We start from the raw sequence: 10247 nt of genomic DNA on the forward strand, positions 1-10247 counted from the left end.
TTGGGAGGGATTTGTATTTCTTTCCTGTCTTCTCTTCTCTGAAGTCTCAATTGAGTGTAAATTCAAAATGTGTAAATCCCATTGATTGTTTATTTCATCAGGCATAATTTGTGTGTAAAAAATTCATGAGGTCTCTCTTGTGTTGCAGCAATGCACGGTTAGGAGGAAGCATGGAGAAATTAAACATTAACCCCAAAAATAAATTTGTCTTCAAATAACACTGACATAATACTTTGTTTTGAATAAATCCTTTAGTACACAAAATGCAATGTTGATTTTTTTGAACTGTGGTGGTTGGTCTGATTTTGATAAAGAACTGTGGTGGTGGTTGGTATTTTGTTCCATATTATGAAACATGTCCTTTCACACTAAATACTTATTTGAATCCACAAATGATATTACACCAAGAAGGATTAAAACATTTCAAGGTCTTGGATACATGGTTTATGTTTGGGGCAAACGAAACATGAGTACCAGTCTTCATATTTTAATAACCTAAAACAATATACACTGCAGTTACTTAGTTTTGGCTTAAATCGACTCAAAGGCAAGACTTAAATGGCTGTCTAGTAATGGTCAACAACCAACTTGACAGAGCTTGAAGAATTTAAATAATGTGCAAGTTTTGTACAGTACAGGTGTGCTGTTAGACCCAGAAAGGTTCACAGCTATAATCACTGACAAAGGTGATTCTAACATGTATTGACTCAGGGGTTTGAATACTTATCTAAATGAGATTTCATTTTCAATACATTTGCAAAAAATGTATAAAATGTGTAGATGGGTGAGACTTATTTCGTCATCCATTTTGAATTCAGGCTGTAACACAAAGTGGAGTAAGTCGAGGTGTATGAATGCTTTCTGAAGGCACTCTACACACAAACCTACAAAAAAGCAGTGGGGTGCTCATATTTACAGTAGTCAACAATAAATTATAAACTGGGTGGTTCGAGCCCTGAAAGCTGATTGGCTGACAGCCATGGTATATCAGACCGTATACTATGGGTATGACATTTATTTTTACTGCTATAACTACGTTGGTAATTAGTTTATAATAGCAATAAGGCACCTCGGGAATTTGTGATATATGGCCAATATTCCACGGCTAAGGGCTGTGTTCAGGCACTGTGTTGTGTCACACATAAGAACATCCCTTAGCCGTGGTATATTGGCCATACACTACACCTCAGGCCTTATTGCTCAAATCTACAGTACCATTCAAAAGGTTGGACACATCCACTCAAGGGTTTTTATTCTTTACTATTTTCAACATTGTAGAATAATAGTGAAGATATCAAAACTATGAAATAACACGCATGGAATCATGTAGTAACCAAAAAAGTGTTAAATCAAAATATATTTTAGATTCTTCAAAAGTAGACAGCTTTGCACACTCTTGGGATTCTCTCAACTGGCTTCATCTGGAATGCTTTTCCAACAGTCTTCCCTCCACAAAACCTGGGGTATACCAACAAAGCCAAAACACAGATATATTGGAGGGTAAATTATTATTCAATGTAAACAGGCAATAAACATCATTTCATGCATCTCCTTCAACTCACAAAAGGAAACGGTATACCAAGAACAGAGACAGTGATAAATCAACATTTTGTAACGGAGGACAATTACTGTGAAAGTGGGTGTTCATCTGAATCAGTGAAAGCTCTTCCTCTAAATCTGACTTGACTAGTTAAATAAAGGTTCAAAAATAAAACTTTGACTTTGTGCCCAAGGACCTCCACTCAGGCAAACTGGCAACCCAGGGATTCCCATCATGCTGTATATTTTGACCTCCCCACAGTTCATTGGAAGAGGAAGTATACACTTGAACAGCCATATAGCTAGTAGGGTAAAGTAGAAAATGTTTACATTTACATTTACATTTAAGTCATTTAGCAGACGCTCTTATCCAGAGCGACTTACAAATGTTGCTTTTGTGAAGCAAATTTTCTGCAATTCTACACATTTTCTCATTGAGCAGAGAGAAAATGTTGCAGTTTTAAAGATAATTTCCTGCAATTCTATGCATTCTGCCATGGCAAATGCTGTGTTCCTCTGCTCAAGCATAACACAATCAAGAAGCATGTGCCCTGAATGCCTGTTTTTTGTATTTCTGATTCGCCCTGACCGTGGAGCTTTCATTGGATTGTTCCTTCTCAAAGATGGTATTATTCAAAATATATGAAGTTCAATATTGTTTCTGAATTCTTTCTATCTGGTTTTGGTCGTTTAAGCTGAAAAACTGTTTTTCCATCCGGAAAATGACCATTTAAAAATGTCCCACCTATGAATTTTACAGTATAACCACGACAACAGAAAAAGGCTCCCCTTGTAATTAGCCCCAATGACTAATTTCTTCCAAACTAAAAGGATAGTTTGAGATTTTGGCAATGAGGCTATTTATTTACTTCTCCAGAGTTGGATGAACAGGAACAGCTAGCATGCTAATTGTTCCTGTAGACTTCCAGTTATAACACAAGTTGACTCATAAAATTACCTCGAAATCAAATAGGTCAAATTAAATTTGTCACATACACATTCAGCAGATGTTATTGCAGATGTAGTGAAATGCTTGTGTTTCTAGCTCCAACAGTGCAGTCAAATTTAACAAGTAATATCTAACAATACCCACAATATAAAGTAAAGGAATGGAATTAAGAAAATTGAAATATTTGGACGAGCAATGTCAGAGCGGCATAGACTAAGATACAGTAGAATAGGATAGAATACAGTATACACGCAATCCACACACACATACATACAATTCATGCAGGAAACATTCCAATTATATATTTTTGAGTCTTCACACCAGTGGCGATTTTAGCACGTAAATCTTAGTGAAACAAAAATATATTTTTTTTTAAAGCGTGTCATGACAGTAAAGTAACTACACCAGAACACTAAACAATACATGAATTACCCTATAACGGTGACAAACGGTGCCCACAAACTGTTAGGGCCTACATAAAGCTGTCCCAACAGCAGAGTCCCGACACTATACCACTGTTACACCTGGCTTTCAGCAGAGCTTTGTAGGGCAGTGAAACAGTTAATTCAGCCTCATTTAGTGCCTTTAAAGAAACAAGCGCCATCACTACTATCAGTAGCACTGTCAGAGCTGTACAAAACAATTTAGTAAACAAGCACACACCGGTCAGGAACAATGTGTTTACAATACCACGTTGATGAAAATAGACCAAATGATTAGGGTGAGGCACATGGGCTACTAACAGCTTACTACACAGCATACACTTAGTATTACTTTCTTAGCTACAAGATAGATATCTCTCTGGCATCCTACAGTACATCATTTATGAAGCAGCATAAGACATTTTTGGACTCACTTGTTGAACAGGAAAGTGGCGCGGCTGTCCTTGTGGACAAATTTTGTCATCAAAGAGAAAGATGACAGATTTACAATTCTGAGTTGAATGACCTTTCAAAATATATTTTCCCAGTTTGAGCTGTTTATTCCCGACTTCCCAGCTGCAACGCTTGCAGTTAGGCACTGTCACCAATTCCTTACAAACCACTCATTGTTGAATTTGCGATCTCCAAATTGTTGTGTAATGTTTATGTCTGATGGCCGATGAGCACCGATATGTTTTATCTATATTTCTCTTCATTATTTCACAATTAAGATTGTGAAAGTAAGATGTTGATATGATCAGTCCAATCAAAGATACTGTACCGACTAACCAGTGTCCCCGCACATTGGCTGAAATGTTGGATGTCTACCCTTTCTAAGGACTTAAGCTTGGCTATTGCGTAAGGACCCCATGAGTGACAAAACACTGAGTCAATCACGGCACAATGCTCCTTCCTATCTTCTGCCGTCCAGCCCCACCACCACAGAAAGCACTGAGCTCGGCTGAAACACCTGCACTTTGGAGTTGCCTTACTCAAAAAAACAAGACCATGGCTGCATTCCAAACACTTAAAAGACATACCCTATACCCCAACCCTCAAATTAAGAGGGAAGTTCTGATGAGGTATCATGACGTCTGACGAGTACACTTGCAGGGAAAAGGGCGAGGGAGGAAGGAATGATTTTTAAATGGACCGTCTCTGCCAGGAAATTCATCAGCTGTTCATCCCGCAATGATTGTGTTTTCAGCCACCGGTAGCTGGTGGGTGCTTTATATGATTGCATGTCTACTCATATTAACTACATCATTATTAATATACACCTACTGTATGATAGCTTGCAAATTAATTTGCTAACTAACATTAGCCTGCTTAGCTACTTCTGAAGGAGGAAAATGTTTTATTTCTACAATTTCCAAAAGCTAACCAAACAAAAACTTGTGTTTGTGCATTAGTAGCACAATTTCTAACTTAATTTACATTCGTTTTTACTTACACTTGTATGTTGACTCCATATTGACGTTGAGGTTAAGTTCAGGCTTAAGTTTAGGTTAAGTTTACAAATTGAATTATGGGGCTTTTCAGGCTCCGAAGTGAACATAATTGTACACTCGCAAAATCCATTAAAAAATGAGGGCTGAGGGGCTTGCGTTGCAAACTTCCCTTGCTTGGCTAATCATTTGGACCAAAGACAAACAAAGCATCTGGGATTCCCCCAAGAGCCGAGGGCTGTCTACTTTGCGTTTGAACCACAGCCCAAGTTTGTATGCAGCTTTATTAACTCAATATATATATTTTTACATTGTTTCAAACTCACATGTATTAATGCCAAAATAACATGCAGAACAGGCAAGCCCCCCCAAAAAAATATTTATACATTTGTTGCTAAAAATGTTGGTCTCAGAGCCCCACCTGCCCTGAATGACGGGTCGCCACTGTTTAACACACGCGTCTTCTGCTCCGCAGACATAAACAAAAATAAGACCAAGCATGGTGTGTACAATTCGCCATCCGACCAAATTTGGGGCACCCAGCTCAATGCCGGGAGGCGGCCCGGTTCAAAACGAAGGCAATCAACGCTTACCGGGTTCACCCGGGGCGCAGGCCAGGGGAATTAATAGAATTCCCGTAAAGCAAAATCGTCCCACGGCTGAATGTAATTGGGGACGTCTGCCATAGGATATATAATCATTAATGACTGAGCATGCTCTTTCCAGAGACGCAGGAGAAACAAGCCGGCTCAGGGTGAGATAAGCAAACAATACAAACAACTTGAAACAATCAAAGTGTACACGTGTAATTGGTCCAATAAAGAAACAACAAAGAACATAGCAAATGGCGTAAATTGTTAATTTATGGTAACTGGCGATTGTACTATTGAAATGAAAAACCAATATAATGCTGTCTTGCTATTCAATCACATATGGTGTTGTTATCTTTGTGAATATGGGAAGACCTGCGCATGAACACTTTGTTAAATTCAGTGTTTAATTGGTAGGTGCCGGAACAAAAAGTGAGCGCGAGAAGGGGGTGACCTGGGGACTTCTGAGGTACCTGAACGCATGAAGGAATATCACTTTTATAATAAAGCATTGTATGCATAATCATCGCATTGCAGCCTGGTCTCAGACTATACGTAGTAAAAGTAAATCCGGTAAACACTCAGTTTAGTATGATTCAGTATGTTTACTTTAGACAAATTTAAGCATGGTGGTTGGACAGGGTGGGTGTATAAGTCTAGCAACCCAAAGGTGACGAGTTTGAAACATTGACACTTTAGCTAATAATATTTTTCAAGTACTGGCTACTTTGTAGCTACTTTGCAACTACTTAGCATGTTCGCTAACACATCCCTTAACCCTTTTAGTGAACCCTTTCAGCTAACCTTAACCCCTTAGCTCCTAAACGTAACCCCTAGCCAACCTAACGTTGTCAAGCTACAGTGCCTTGCGAAAGTATTTGTCCCCCTTGAACTTTGCAACCTTTTGCCACATTTCAGGCTTCAAACATAAAGATATAAAACTGTATTTTTGTGTGAAGAATTAACAAGTGGGACACAATCATGAAGTGGAACGACATTTATTGGATATTTCAAACTTTTTTAACAAATCAAAAACTGAAATTGGGCGTGCAAAATTATTCAGCCCCTTTACTTTCAGTGCAGCAAACTCTCTCCAGAAGTTCAGTGAGGATCTCTGAATGATCCAATGTTGACCTAAATGACTAATGATGATAAATACAATCCACCTGTGTGTAATCAAGTCTCCGTATAAATGCACCTGCACTGTGATTGTCTCAGAGGTCCTTTAAATGCGCAGAGAGCATCATGAAGAACAAGGAACGCACCAGGCAGGTCCGAGATACTGTTGTGAAGAAATTTAAAGCCGGATTTGGATACAAAAAGATTTCCCAAGCTTTAAACATCCCAAGGAGCACTGTGCAAGCGATAATATTGAAATGGAAGGAGTATCATTTACATTTAAGTCATTTAGCAGACGCTCTTATCCAGAGCGACTTACAAATTGGATCAGACCACTGCAAATCTACCAAGACCTGGCCGTCCCTCTAAACTTTCAGCTCATACAAGGAGAAGACTGATCAGAGATGCAGCCAAGAGGCCCATGATCACTCTGGATGAACTGCAGAGATCTACAGCTGAGGTGGGAGATTCTGTCCATAGGACAACAATCAGTCGTATATTGCACAAATCTGGCCTTTATGGAAGAGTGGCAAGAAGAAAGCCATTTCTTAAAGATATCCATAAAAAGTGTCGTTTAAAGTTTGCCACAAGCCAATTGGGAGACACACCAAACATGTGGAAGAAGGTGCTCTGTTCAGATGAAACCAAAATTGAACTTTTTGGCAACAATGCAAAACGTTATGTTTGGTGTAAAAGCAACACAGCTCATCACCCTGAACACACCATACCCACTGTCAAACATGGTGGTGGCAGCATCATGGTTTGGGCCTGCTTTTCTTCAGCAGGGACAGAGAAGATGGTTAAAATTGATGGGAAGATGGATGGAGCCAAATACAGGACCATTCTGGAAGAAAACCTGATGGAGTCTGCAAAAGACCTGAGACTGGGACTGAGATTTGTCTTCCAACAAGACAATGATCCAAAACATAAAGCAAAATCTACAATGGAATGGTTCAAAAATAAACATATCCAGGTGTTAGAATGGCCAAGTCAAAGTCCAGGGGCCTGTTGCACAAAAGTAGAATTAAGACATCCGGGATAAATGACTCAGCTGAGCTCAATGAAGCCAAAACATGTGCGTCCAGGCTTAATTGGTTGCACAAAGACCAGGCCAGGATGAGCAGACACGGATTCATTAAGCCAGGTGAAACCAATCCTGGATAGGTGCGCGCTCACGGCTCACTCAAATAGACCCCGCCACAGATTAACTGATTTACCATGGCACCTAGAGACCCATACTTTTCCCCGTCGGAAGCACAAATCCTCATGGAGGCATACGAGGAGGTAAAAGATATAATTAAGAAGAAAGGCAACACCGCCACAGTGATAAAGCGTGGCAAAGTATTGCAGACCGCCTGAATGCGTAAGTAGTGCACAATTACACACTCACCGCTCCGCTGAAACATCACAATTACAATTCAAATATTTAATTCACATCTCCAAAAATGCAGTTGTACTGTAATTATGAAACGGTTAAATTTTTAATTGAAATGCACTGCAGATATGAGTGAAATTGTGTAAAGTAACTCCATCACACTGTATAAAGCTATGATACATTTTTTGATATTTTTACTGAAAACAAGACAAAAATACCAAGTAATTTTTTGCAGTGTGACTCCATTAAATGTGTGTGTGTGTGTGTGTGTAGATTAAACATGAACGGGCCAAAACGGACATGGCAGCAGGTCAAAATCAAATACAAGAACATTCTGCAGAATGGTATGGTCCCTGACTAATATTCAAGCACAAGCATATATTGTACCCAGAAGGTGCCTGCTCACACATTGTCTGTACTGTTTTAGCAGTGAAAAAGAATACCCACAGACAAGGCACGGGTGGTGGGTCACCAAAGGCTGACCTTACCCCAGCAGAGGACATGGCCTTGGAGCTAAATAAAGGCAGGCCCGTCTTAGAGGGGATCCCTGGGGGGAAAGAGACGAGCATAGGTTCCTCCCAAGACGCCACCCGCTTCATTCAAGGTATGTCCTTCCATCTCTACATGGGATACAACCACATTCATATTGAATCAATTTGGACTGTCTGACTTTGGTTTACCTATTGCCTTGCAGTGTCTGGCAGCACTGTGTTCCTGTTAGAGCCACCAGCACAAGCACCAGACGATGCTGATCCAGTGAGTACTCCATCAAAGGCATACTGTAGGCCTGGCATGTCTTGTCTACTAGCTTCAATATGAATCCGATTAAATGTGATAGGGTGAAGGCCCCAGTGCAGCAGCAACAGCACATGATGGAGACGATGATGAGGAGGAGACCATCTCTCTGGATTCCAGAAGGCATGAGGTATCAGGACAATTAGGAAACTGGACCTTGAAATAAAAAAAACTTGAGAGGGAGGTGAGATATGCCTTCAATGTACACTGTATGCTAACTGTAACACAAATGTATTAATCATTTTTTTCTTTCCTCCCCCAGCTCCAAGAAGATGACACAGCTCAAAATAAAAATTAGGTATATTCTCGTAAAGTCAAGTGAGCCATGACATATGAGCTCTTATTGTGAGCACACAGGACGGTGGCATCTTTCTAAGGTTTTTTTTATTTTCCCAGCAATCAGTACAACCAAGTCATCGTTATAAGGCATCGCCCTCTTTTGCCCACCCCCCAGCACCAGGTGTGGCCACTAGCCTATATGAAGGCCCAAAATTGTGTGTTCCTTTCTGCTCTGACAATGGCATGCCCATTCGTGCGAGATGTGGTGGATGAAGAAGCACTTGTGCTGAGGAGAGCCTTCAGGCGAGAAAGGGTCTTCAGGGACCGGTTGGACCCACTGGCCTTCCCTGATGACCATCTATATGAAAGATACAGGTTTTCTGCAGATGGCATCAGGTATCTATGCAGACTACTGGGTCCCAGGATTAAGCACCGCACTGCACGGAGCCATGCACTGAGTGTGGAGCAAATGGTTTGTGTGGCCTTGCGCTTTTTTGCTAGTGGAGCCTTCCTGTACTCAGTGGGGGATGCAGAACAGCTGAACAAGGCCACAATTTGCCGCACAATAAGGAGTGTGTGTGTCTGGCTATCAAAGCATTAGCAGATGTCTTCATCTCCTTCCCTGGCCACAGAAGACTCTGTGACATCAAAGAGGAGTTCTATAGGATTGCAGGTAAGAGGATCTACAAATTACAGGACAACTGTTAACACATAGTAGGATACTCATTACTTTGTGTGACAGGTTTCCCCAATGTCATTGGTGCAGTGGACTGCACACACATAAGGATAAAAGCCCCTTCAGGTGCCCATGAGGCCGATTTTGTGAATAGGAAATCCTTTCACAGCATTAATGTTCAGGTGAACATAACTTTTTGATATTGTCCATTGACGAACACTCTGCATTGCCAGTGATGTGCATTGATTGGTGTAATATTCCTCATCTTATGATTTCAGATGGTCTGCAATGCTGACTGTGTGATCAGCAATGTTGTGGCAAAATGGCCTGGCTCAGTCCATGACTCCAGAATCTTTCGGGCCTCTGAAATCTATCACAAGGTAAGCCACACAACCCCTATTTATAACCATCATGGCTGTGTCAAGAATATCACTGTGTTTATGAGGTAGTAATGATGAGATTTTGTGTTGACAGGTGAATTCTCTGGTGTGTTGCTGGGAGACAGGGGTATGGCTGCCAGCCTTTTCTCCTGACACCTTTCACAGACCCCCAGGAAGCACAGCAGGCCTACAACCATGCCCATGCCAGGACCAGGGCCAGAGTTGAAATGACCTTTGGCCTCCTGAAGGCACGCTTTCACTGCCTTCACAAATTAAGGGTCAGCCCTGTTAGGGCATGTGATATTACTGTGGCTTGTGCTGTCCTCCACAATGTGGCCTGCCTGAGGAAGAAGAGGGCCCCAGAGTGCCACCAGCCATGGACTGGGACAATCCGGCAATCTTCCCTGATGACGACAGTGGTCGGCTGCTGAGGGACCAATATGTGTTGAATTATTTTAGTTAGTATGTGTGCTTTCAATTTTGGTTAAATATGTCCTGCGGTGGCAGAGGAATTTGGTTTTTTTTTGGGTTCGTTTTTTGACGAATTTGGCCTCTTATGATGTTTGTGCGGTATACTGTGTGTAATACAAGGCTGCAGGGAGGCTACTGCATCCATTCATTTGTCTGTTCAGTTGATGTGTATGGATTTGTCCTGCATTTATTTTAGTGTGCAGA

The 10247-nt window shown here is 41.0% G+C and overlaps 1 long non-coding RNA gene across 2 annotated transcripts; it reads left to right on the top strand.

The window, feature by feature from the left end:
• The first annotated feature begins 9101 nt into the window (after positions 1 to 9101).
• LOC135523052 (uncharacterized) lies at positions 9102 to 9700 on the top strand. 2 transcript variants are annotated; one of them, XR_010452757.1, is made up of 3 exons: positions 9102 to 9189; positions 9471 to 9572; positions 9667 to 9700. It is a non-coding gene; the product is annotated as an uncharacterized LOC135523052 (long non-coding RNA). The 2 variants fall into 2 exon arrangements; XR_010452758.1 differs by lacking the exon at positions 9102 to 9189 and adding an exon at positions 9316 to 9374.
• Positions 9701 to 10247: the final 547 nt, after the last annotated feature.

The sequence above is a fragment of the Oncorhynchus masou genome, chromosome 30 (assembly GCF_036934945.1).
Source record: "Oncorhynchus masou masou isolate Uvic2021 chromosome 30, UVic_Omas_1.1, whole genome shotgun sequence".
NCBI classification, from domain to species: domain Eukaryota; kingdom Metazoa; phylum Chordata; class Actinopteri; order Salmoniformes; family Salmonidae; genus Oncorhynchus; species Oncorhynchus masou.